We start from the raw sequence: 11,859 nt of genomic DNA on the forward strand, positions 1-11,859 counted from the left end.
CATGATCCCCTCCCCATGACCTATGGCACCCTACCCCAGGGCCTCAGATGGTTAGACTAGCCTGGGACAGTCCTGGGTTTTGAACTGGAACTTAGAGACCCGGGTTTATGGCTAACTGTTCGGGGATTTCATGCAAATGAGGGACCGAGGGGCACCTTTTGGGGAGAGTCACAATGGGTGTGTGTAAGTGGAAGTCAGAGACTCGGTGGCTCCTGAGGATGAGCAGCTGTTGGACACGTTCCTGTTGTCACAGTGCCCGTGACAACAGCTAAACCTTCTGACCTTGGGTACTGTGAGGTCCCCCACCCCAGCTGCCCCATATTTCTGCCTTTTACTGTAGCTGGTTTGAATTGGTTTCCATTTTTAGAAGCTGAATGATGCTTAAAGTAAAAATCTGGTTGGGGCATATGATCCCCACACTGCAGGACGCAGAAGAGAGGACTAGGTTGTTTCCTGGGACCTCAACAAATGACCGGGATTTCACCAAGCACAGGAAAAAGACAAAGGAGGCATTTCAGGGAGCAGGTGGAGAACCTGGCAGAGGAACTAATGCATTCAAAGACAAGGACAAGTGTATGACATGCTCAGGGACCTTCAGGCTGGAATGTGATAGCAAATGTTTAAAGTCTGGCTTTCTGACCAAAAAACCCCCACAAACCTTAATTTGTAGCATTTGCCGATTCCTGTGGTGTAAATATGCCCACCACGGCTGAGTTCAAGCTGCTGATGTGAGGTCAACTTTTGACTCTGTAATAAGCAGCTCTCATGAGCTGGTATTGAGCCAGTTCCAGCAGGCCACACATCAGGTCATCTGCTGTTGCCTAAGTACAGGGGACATGTGGGGCGGATAGGAGACAGGTGGACTGAGACATGGCCAGGAGGGGTTCGTGATGCCACGTGCAGAGTTTGAGCTTTAGTATACGTGGCAGAAGCCCAGGGTTTGATTGTGGGTGTAAATCAGCAGCTTTATGTCATTTGGTGACCACTGTGGCCCGGCTTCCCCTTGGGCTGGTCCCCCTGAATAACCCCAGTGGGGGGTCTGTTCAAGCCTGGTTTTAGACCCAGAGAGGGGGACACAGAGGGAGACGAGAAATTCGACTCAGCCAGCTGTGCCTCGGGGCCATCCCTCATCTTAATGAGCCCATCCAAATCTCATTTGCTAATGAAGAGTTTAATGGTCACAGACTGACAAGCGAGACTGAGAGGGGAGATGGGAAGGTCGTTATGGAAATGAAGTGTGGAGCTAAATGCCACGCCATTGCCATTCCACCTGCCCACCTAGAGTGTCAGCCCAGAGCGGCTGAGAGGCGGGAAGCAAGGACTGGCTTGACCTCAGCACCAAATGGGGCTCCCGGCGGGGCCTGTGGGTCAGCACCACGGACAGGGGACTGCTTGGCTCAAAGTTCACTGAGTCCGGAACGTCCTTTCCGTGACTTTGGCTCCCTGCTAAAGTTTGTTTTTCCAAGACTCAGATGGGAGGTCCCCTCCCCTTGGAAATCTCGCATGCAGCCCCAGAGGGGTTAGGGCCACGGTGTCTGCATGCCACCTCTGCACGTTCTCATAGCACCTATGTCGGGTGCTAAAATGCTCCGTTTTCTCGGCTGTTATTTCTACTAGCTTGTGAGCAACTCGAGTGCAGGGTCTGTGTTAGTCTCTCCGTGTCCTGAATGCTGACCACAGGAGCAGCACTGGGCAAGGCATAGGGATAGGATTTGTTGAGACATGAATGAATGAATGAACCAGCGAATAAATGAGTAGACAGAGGAATGAAGGAAAGAATACATGAATAATGTGTTTGATGAAATAAAAATGGATATAGAATCATGGCCCGACTATTGAAAGGATGAGTAAGGATCTGGATACAAAAGAAATATCCCAACCCATGAGCAGCATACACAAGACAGACAAGGAAGTTATAACTGAGGTTTCCAGAAGTCCCCACATCCACTCCCCTGTTCTTCCATGATACAGGGCTATCCATAATAAAAACTACACATGCCAGCATTCCTTGCAGTTATCTGTGGTCATGTGACTAACCTGTAGCCAATGGGGTGTAAGGAGGAGTGTGGCGTAAAGGGAGGGGGCATACCCTTCTCCTTCCCTTCCTCATTCCTCTTTGCTGAACTGTGGGAGTGATGGCTGGAGCTGGAGCAGCCATCTCAGACCTGGAGGCCAGACAACTTGGAACAACAGGATAGAAGAAGAGTGAGTCTTTTGAGCACTGTGCAGAATAGAGCTTCTAGACCAGCCTTGGGCTGCTAACATCTAGACTGCAACGGGGGAGAGAAATTAACCTCTAACTTTTTTGCCTGTTATTTTGGGTCTCACTGCTCAGCTGAACGCCATCCTAAATAATATATGCACCATCATGAAAGAGACTCGAACATAAGAGTGAAAGGCAAATCAGTACCGTGGAAGCTAGCTTTGAGGAGGGTTGCCTGAGGTTAATCCAGGGTGACATCTAAATTAGGTCTCAAAGGAGGGAGGAGGCACACGAGGAGCAGTGTGTTGGGGTAACTGTTAGAAGGGCAGCTGTGTTCCCCAATCCTGGGCCCCTCTCCTCATCCAGCCCGGACGACCTGCTTGCATCTTGCCCTGTGCTCAGCATCCTAGGAAGAAGGAAAGTCAAGGCTGCTGAGTCGGGGCAGCCAGGAATACTCGCCGGGACTTGAGACGCAGAGAAGACTAGGCACCAGTGAGCTCAAGCCTGGTCTGGAAAAAAGAGGCCTGGATAGGGAGTCGGATTGTGTCAGATCTTTGGTGGTTTTCACCATTTCTTCTCTCGTGTGGGAAAGCTCTCAGTCAATCATGGCTGGCTGCTTGTTTTTTTTTTTTGAAGGGGGAGACAGTCAATTAGGCTGGGGTCGAGAAGGGCTGTGGGTGTGAGGCTGGCTCAGGAAAGGACACGTGGTTCTGTGGATTTGGGAGGGAGAGCTTGGAGGGTGAGCTCCGCTGGAGAGTGTGGTAGGTGGAATTCTAAAATGACCTCCAGTGACCTTGCATAATTCCATTTCCTTGAGTGTAGGTGGGACTTGTAACTTGCTTCTGACCCATAGAATATGGCATAGGCGAAGGGATTTTGCAGATGTAATTAAGGTCCCCAAACAGTTAACTTTAAATCAATCGCAAGAGGGATGATCTTGGTGGGCCTGACCTAATCAGGGGAGTTCTCTCAAAGAGGGACTGGAAATCAGAGACTCTTTCCTGCTGGCCGCGAAGAAGCAAGCCACCAGGATTCTACAGCTGTAAGGAAATGAATTCTTCCACGAAACACATGTGCTTGAAAGGGGAGCCTGAGCCTCGGAAGAGGCCCTAGTCCCAGCCAACACCTGAGTGCAGCCTGGTAAGACCCCAAGTGGAGATCCCAAACCATGACCAGACTCCTGACCCACAGAAGCTGGAAGATAATAACTGTGCGTAGTTCTGAGCCACTAAATTCGTGGCGATTTGTTACGCGGCGGTGAGAAGTTCGTACGGAGGGTCGGAGGTGTCCGGATGGAGCCTGCTGTGGTCCAGCCTCAGGGCCAGCCTCTCTCGAGCAGGGAGACGGGGCTGGGATCACTGCGTGGCGATGCGACAACGGGAGAGAAAATTAAAATCCGAGATGGAGCGATCCCAAAACTGTAATCTCTGCGGACAGTGGCACTTAGATTTCTCTTTATTGATCCCCCCGGTAGATATGCTCCAAACTCGTAATCACAGAAGGACTTTTTCAATTTGGGCTGAACTGCCTCCCCTCACCCGACACCCCCCTTGCTTTATTTAAACTCACAACGAACGCACCTAGATTACACACCACTGTGGAGTCTGAGTAAACGGTGCTAATCATTTTCCTAGAAATCCCAGCCCCGCAGCTGGAAGGTCCTCTGAGCGGCATCTTCCTCTTATGTCCAGGGAGCAGAGAGCGAAGCCTGACCTTGGCTTCGGGCTGACCCTCTGTGAAAGCCCAGCTTCCCTCTCGTGCAGGGACACGCTGACCAGTGCTGGGACCTCCTGATCTAAACTTCATCCGTCTGCTTCCAGGCACGGTTTAGGCCTGTCCCTGCCAGCATCCCCCTGGGAGCACACACTAAGTCCTTTATTCAATGCTCTCATTGGCCACCTGGCTGGTCCCCCTGTATGAGCGAACCCACTGGTTCCCCACGAGGGGGTGGGAGGATCTGTCCCTCTCCCCTAAGAACACCGGGCAGTGACTGGAGACATGTTTGAGTGTTAACAGCTTGAGAGTTTCTACCAGCATCTAGTGGGTAAAAGCCACAAAGGATGACCTGGCCCCAAATCTCAATGGTTTGGCGGTTGAGAGACCCTGAGCTAACTTGAGTCCTTCCTGCACTCGTTCCTTTTTATAGAACAGAGAGATGATCAGCAGCCAGAGGTGAGAGGTGTGTGGGTGACGATACACAAGCATGTGCACACGCACATGCATGTGCACGCACACAAGCATGTGCACGCACACACGCACGTGCACACACACTCTTTTTCCACATCTGACTTTGCTCCTGTTCATCCTTCAAAATCTGGTTCAGATATCACCTCCTCCTGGAGTCTTCTCCACGACATGGGCTGTGTGATGGTTGGTCCCTCCAGAGTCCCACGTGCATTTACCATCTGTGATAAAATCTAGTTGTTCAGGAAAAACGTGATGGTCAAGTTCTGGACAATGGTCACCTTTGGGAAGGGTGGTGGCAGGAAGGGAGAGGAGGGGGCTTCTGGGCCTCTGGGGGCTCTTCTATTTCTTGACCTGGGAGCTGGTTCACTGTATTGTCCGCTTTGTGAAAATGTCACTTTTGCTTTGTGCATTGTGTGCATGTAGTTTTTTTTATATAAGTTGATAAAAAGTGTTAAAAATGATCTGGTTTGTGTTTGGTCCGGCACACCCTGCCCTTGATTTTAACCTCGTCCAGGAATTTTTTGACCCCTGTGAATCACACAGTTCCTTCTTTTGTAAGGGAATAATAATGATATCTGCTGCAATTTAAAAATATTTATATTTTGTATTAAATAATGCCTATAAAGTGTTACTTAGCACAGTGCCTAGCACCCGGGCTTGACCTGGATTATTATTAATTAGTTACCCAGTTAAGGTTTGTTGAATGACTGAATAATCTAACTTGAAGCATTTACATAATTAAGCGCACCCCCGACCCTGGCTACCTGGCCCCCTGGTTTTTCAGGCCACTGTCCTAGCTTCGTCCTGGTGTACGCCGACCTGTTTCTCTCCCTCCTTCCTTCCCTCGACCGCAGCTTCCTGACCTGCCCCCTCTGTCCAGAGCCCTCCCCGCCCTGCTGACCAGGAGCATGTTAAGGAGCGATTGTCCCGCTGAAGTAATTACCGCTGCAGTCATCGCAGTGACATTTACTGCTCACTAAAAAACAGTTTTCCTTAGCAAGCCCATTAAACCCGGCATTTAACCAGGAACCGCAAATCTCGGCCCTGGGAGACCCTGAAGCTCCCGGGAGCCACCGGCTTTATCGGTTTTACTTCTCAAAAAAGCGGGAAGGTGGCCCCGGGGCTGAATGACTGAATCCCTCCAGCCTGTGAGAAGCCGAGTCCCTGGCTTCTAGTGGCCGAGGCACCGGGCCACGTTCCATTCATTCATTCCCACGGCATTCACGGACCGCTTACCAGGCTGGGTGCCGGGGGCGCCGGGACCAAACGCTCAGTTCTGGTAGGCGGTCCGCGAGGCTCTAAAGTACGGGATCTGCTCAAGTTCCCCATCTGGTGACAGGCCACAGGGGGTCCCCTCTCGCCTCATATTCTGCTCTCCATGCCTCTGAGAACGTGGCCGTGATGGTCGGCACCCGGGGTCAGCATCCGCGCCAAAACCACCATGTAGGTGACACTCCCAGGAGGTAGGGCTTGGCGAGACTGCTCAGGAGAGGTGACACGTTCCACACTTAAGAGACAATGGCAGGAGCACAGGTCCTGAGGAGGGTGATCTCACCACGCGCCTGTCACCTGTTGAGGAACAGCTGGGTCCTGACCGAGGGGGCTTATTTCTCTAGTGCTCCCCATTCTCTTGTCCCTTCCTTCCTCTCTGTCTTTTTCATAGGTCCCCCCTGTGACCGAGGCTCCTTGACGGAGCGGCCACACGTCCCATTTGCCCAGGAGTTTTGGTTTATGCCTCGTGTCCTGGCATCGTAATGAATGGTTCTCCCTTTCACCCTAAAAATGTTCTGGCTTGGACCTTAAATTACACAGGAGGGGCCCACGAGGACATCTGGGGACAGCATGGACGTGAGATCAGGCTGGAGAAGCTGTGATGAGGGTGTGGCCTGTGGGCCCGTGCCAGTCCGAGAACGCTTCCTCACCAGAGAAGTGTAGAAATTGGGAGGAAGCATTTAGAAACTTTCACAGCAATCGACGAAGTAATTTTATAATTGTTGCTTTAATCGTAATACAAATCAGTCTTCTTTTGGTGAATTATTTAAATTTCACTTTTCTAGTAATTCATTTTTATATCATTTTTACAGAATATAAAAGGTACGGCCACTTTGGAAAAACAGTTCGGCAGTTCCTAAAAAAATGACGCGTGTGACCTCTATGTTCACAGTGATCACATGACCCAGCAATTCTAGGTATCAGTACGCCCAATGGAATCGAAAATATATGCTGCCCACGAACGTTCATTGCAGCATTATTTCCAACAGCCAAAAAAAAAAAAAACAAACCCGAAAACAAAAAACAAAACGACCTAAAGGTCCGTCAACTGAGAAATGGCTAAACAAAACGTGTTATATGCACACAGCGGAATATTCTTCACCCGCGAAAAGGAATGGAGTCCCGACACACACTACGACATAGATGGACCTCGAAGACATTATGCTGAGTGAAAGGAGAGTCAGACCCAAGCGATGTTCGGTTCCCATCTGCCAGTTTGCTGGAATGTCCAGAGTAGGCACGTAAGTAGAGACAGAGGGTTGCTTAGTGGGGGGCGGGGGGCGGGGCGTGACTGCTGGCGAGGGCAAGGCTTCTTTCTGGGGTGACGAAGAGTTCTTGGCATTAGCTCGTGGTGACAGCTGCACAACCTTGTGCGCGTACGAAAAAGCACTGCATTGCACGCCTTAAAAGAGCGAACTTTGTGGTACGTGGATTATGCCTTTAAACTTCTCTAGAAGTATTGATCTACCACAGATTGGAAGCTAAAAAAGCGCTGGTTACATTGCAGGCAGCTGGGAAACCCTGAGTGGGTTCACCTTTAGATGAGGACACTGAGTCCCAGCTAAAGGAATCATTCCGGTGGGTGTAATGGCGGGGGGCCTGGGGCCCAGGGCCCCCGCTTCTAGCCAGCGAGCTCAGCATCGGGGTTGTCAGCCAAGCATCCGTCGTGCTCTGTGATGTGCAGTTCGAGACATCAGTCAGCTCATGAGAAACGGGATGCTGGGGCTGTCTGAAAACTCTGAAGACGCCTCATAATAAAACTTCTCCAGGAAAAGACTTTCCTTGGGTGGGAGCGGACTGGCCTCCCTGACCTCGTCTCTCCTTCTGCTTCAGCTGGGAATTGGCCGTCCAGAGACGGGGTCCCCTCCGTCAGGCGGAAGGCATGCCGGGCTGCTGGGATCCAGGGCCGGCCTGCCTCTGCCAGCAGAAGGGGAGACCAGAGACTCGCTTTACTGCCCCGAGGGGGCTCCGTTGGTTCCTGCAAAATCCAGGGGGACCCATAGCGCCAACGGTCAGGGCTACCTGCCTGATGAGCACCTGTCTGCTGGTCTGAGAGGTAGAACAGAAGCAGTCTGGAGCCGGGGTAAATGATGACAACCAAACGAGAATCACCAGAGTTTATCGGGTGCTCACTCCCCCCAACTCCCCGGCTCTATGCTAAGAGCTTTACAAACACTGTCACTAACCACCCCAAAGCTCTCTGTGGGTGCTAGTGCTGTCTCTAGGTTACAGCTCAGGAAACTGAGTCTTTGAGAAGTCAAGTCACTTGCCTGGGGCTACCTGGAGGTGGAGCCTCGAATGCAGATCTGCTTGCCTTAACCTCCCACCCCCGACCCCCGCACACACTGTGCCCTCCCCGGTGCCCGGTGCCCGTACACAGAGTGAAGAGCTGGCAGCTGACGGGGGGAACAAAGCCCACAGAGGCAGACGGGACAGAAGAGCCACCCGAATGTGGCGGGGTTCGCATGCCGATGGAGAGACACCCCCAGTTCCCCAACGCAGCCCTGCCAGGGCAGATCGATGGGAGCAGAGCCGGCGTGGGCGCTGAACAACCCCAGGGCCGAGCTGGCAGGGAGGCAAGGGATGGGCCATTTGACCCACAGTCCTTCCAGAATCCCGAGTCCATGGCTGTGTGGCTGACAGCGGGGACGTTCTGGGAGAAACCACAGCTTTCCCTATTCCCTCCTGAATTTTCTATGCTTGGATGCTGGGCGTGTGTCAGGTGGGCCCTGGGGTCTGGGTCCAAATGTAGGGACCCAGAAAAGACAGAGGACCCAGCTCTTCTTGGGGCTTCAGGGAGATGGGAGGGTTTGCCGAGGCTCTGGACAGTAAGCGCCCCGGGGGAGGGCAGACTGAGGGCTCGGGGTGGGGCTTGAGGAGCAGCTCCATGGGGGAAGAAGCTTCTGGAAGAAAGGGCTTTTGGGCAGGATGTGGAAGAGAAGGGAAGGAAGCAGTAGAGACGGATAGAGGCTGGTGGAGGGGGGCATTCTAGGGCACTCCACCAGCTTTTAACTTTCATTTTGTGACTTGAAGGCATCACTCACTCCAATGCAGATCATAAACATTACAATTGATGTTTCAATTAGTTATAATTTACAGAGCGATTACATTTAATTTCTCTTTTATTATATTTTAATGGCATCAAATTTCTTGTTGATGAGATTCAGCCCCATAGTCTGAAGTCACAGGATGGAGGGTAGGGAGGGGGCTCGAGTTCTTGAGGGAGCAGGTGGGTGAGTGGTCTCTGCACGCCCCTTGCTGCTCCGAGCCTCCCCCTCGCTGGCCCAGCAGCCTCACACGGGCCTTTGCTGTTCAAGGTGGGAAGTGGGGTGGGGCGGAGATGGGATAGGGTGGGGCGGGGGCAGAGTAAAATCTGCAGGGGACAGGAAAAGGGTTGGAGTAGGGAGGAGGCTTGCAGCCCTTGCTCTGCAGGCATCTACTGGAATTATCTTGCTAATGGAGAAGGAGCTTTGCATCTTCTTAAGTAAGGATCTGGGGAATGAGGCGGAGGCAGGGGGAGGTGCCGGGGGAGGGCCTGGATGTGAGAATCACTGAGCTGTGCCCCTTCCCCAGGCTGCAGGAGCCAGGGACCCCGCAGAGAGGGAGCTTGGTGGCGGAGCTTAAAGCTTAGAACAGAGAAGCTGGAGAGAGCGAGGCTGCGTCCTGCACAGCCAGCACGTGGTCACCGCCGATGCATAATAAATACTAGATCAGCGGCATTGGTGGTCCTGGCCCGGGCTCCTCACGCAGTTCCTTTTGAAGCTAGTTGTGGTTTGGAAGGTGTTTGCTGCAGAGGCCGCCTCCCTTCTACCTGCTCTGGAGGGGCGATGGCTGGAGGAGGTGGCCATGGGGAGCCTGGCCACGGAACAAGGCCTGTGGATGTGCTTTCCTGAAACTGTGGCCTCGCAGCCCTGGCTTGGTCCCTGAGGGACTGACCCCACGCCCCAGCCCTGCTTTGTAACTGCTGGGGTTAAGTGGGGCTTAATAATTGGAGGCGGCCCAGGGGTGCAGAGCCTTGCCGATCCTTGGTGATGGTACACAATGCCACCGGCTTTGAAGAGGCTTCTAGTGCGTCCCAGGAAAGCCCTCAAATTGCCTGACAAGCAGCCTGAGCTCTGCCAGGTCTGTGAGCAGGGATCGTGGACAGCTCTGCGGACTTCCCTCCTCTCAGCTACCCAGGTGGGATGCAGGAGTCAGCACACTGAAGTCCTGGGAACTGGGGACACAGAGCAGACCAGAGATTCTGCACTGTCCACTGGGTGGCTCCTGGCTTGTGGTTCCGGATCTCTGCTTAGGAGAGGCTGGGTCGGGATGGGTGGGGGCGGGGGGACTGTGTGCTGCTGTGGGGAGGTGGGGTAAGGGCTGAGGCTGGGCTATCCCTGGCCGCTTCTGGGGTCTGACCTCAGCACACCCCCTCGCTCCCCCATGCTGGGGGCCGCCCTGCTCCTGGCCCAGCTTTCCTGCAGGGGCAGAGCCTGGCTGGCTGGCTGCGGGGCAAGAGGGAGGCTGTGGTGAGCTGTGCAGACTCTGCCTACTAGCGCGTGGAGAGTCTGGAGGTCTTATCAACCAAAGAAGGATGTTGGAGGAAATTTCAGACTGGCGAAGGAAAAAAACAGAGGGTGACTGTACTTTCTAACTTCCCAACATGAAGGAGGCGGCTGCAGACCTGGCGGGGCGCCGGTCCTCCTGACCCTGCCATAATTTTAGGTCCCCAAAACGGCAGCTGTGTTTCCAGGGCTTCACACGTAACACCCGGAAGATTTTAGCTTCTGCCAATTCCAGTGTCCTCAGCGATGACTACTAAAGGCTCAAGTTTTTCCTGATTAATCAGATTTTTTAAAAAGAAAGACCGTTTACCAATTTTACTGAAGGATCCATCCCTTTATTCAGAAATCCTTTAAACTATAAATGTGGGCACGCTGTCGGCCTCCCTGGGCCTCGGTTTACTCACATGGGGTACTGGGGGGGGGCATGAAACCAGAAGACCTCCAGGACCCCTGCAGTCTCTGCTGTATCACGTTCGTGCACACGCCCCGGACACGCAGCTGAAGACGGGGTCCCCTGGCCCGTGGCTCCGGCGGCAGAACCGTAATCAGGGGCGCGGCTTCGCGAAGAGATCTGGGCTCTTGGGCAGGGGCCTTCCTGCCCCCAACCCCATCTGCCGCCCAGCAGATGGCACAGTGGGCATCTCTTGGTCTTGCTTTCTGTGTCAGGCAATCATTCTGGGGCTCCCATAACAAACGACCACAAATTGGGTGGCTTAAACAATAGAAATTGATTCTCTCTCGGCTCTGGAGGCCAGAGACTCTGCTCCCTCCAAAAGCTCTAGGGAGGAATCGTCCTTGTCCCTTCCAGCTTCCGGTGGCTCCTGGCGTTCCTTGGCTTGTGGTCACATCACTCCGGTCTCTGCCTCCACCGTCACATGGCCTCCTACGCTCTTTGTCTCTGTGTGTCCTTTTCTGTCTCTTACAGGGACGATCTCAGTGGATTTAGGGCTCGCCCTCCTCCAGTGTGACCTCACCTCCATCCTTATCTACATCTGCAAAGACCCTATTTCCGGATAAGGCTACTTTCTAAGGTTCCGGGTGGACACGATCTTTTGGGGGACATTATTCAGCTCACCACACCTCTGTAGCATTCCTCCCTCTTCCTGGTAATGTACCCCCTTTTATGTGGGCAGCTGTCCCTGTCTCCCAGGCTGTGGGGATGGACCTGGAGGACAAGGGACCCGAGCGGGCCTGATCTCAGCTCCCCTGAGATCTAGCTATGCCTTAGGCTGTGTTCGCAGGGAGAGAGAGCGCCCTCTGGGACCCTGAGCTAGGATCACAGCCGGAGGGGCCTGCGGCCACCTCTCTCCGTCCTGCTGCCTCGAGGAAGCGAGGAGGCAGAAGGACAGTGACCAAAAGAAGCAGACCCCGGAGGTGGTTGGGGTTAAGACAGACAGAAAGAGAGAGCTGGGGAGGAACAGAAGCCGTCATTCTGGAATCCTGGCCTGGAATCCCACACGCAACTCCGTCTTTTCTTTTCCTGCAGCGATGGAGGCCACTAACCCTCCTTCGTCTCTGTCCCTTGTCACAGAGCCCTGACTAGTGAACAGCACGTGAGATGGTGAGTAGCCATCGGTGATGGCATTGAGGAGGGCTGAGTGAGCAACTGTTGGTGACGTCATTAGAATGGATTCTGGCATTGGGCAGGGG

This window comes from Pteropus alecto, unplaced genomic scaffold (assembly GCF_000325575.1).
Source record: "Pteropus alecto unplaced genomic scaffold, ASM32557v1 scaffold134, whole genome shotgun sequence".
Classification (NCBI taxonomy): Eukaryota; Metazoa; Chordata; class Mammalia; order Chiroptera; family Pteropodidae; genus Pteropus; species Pteropus alecto.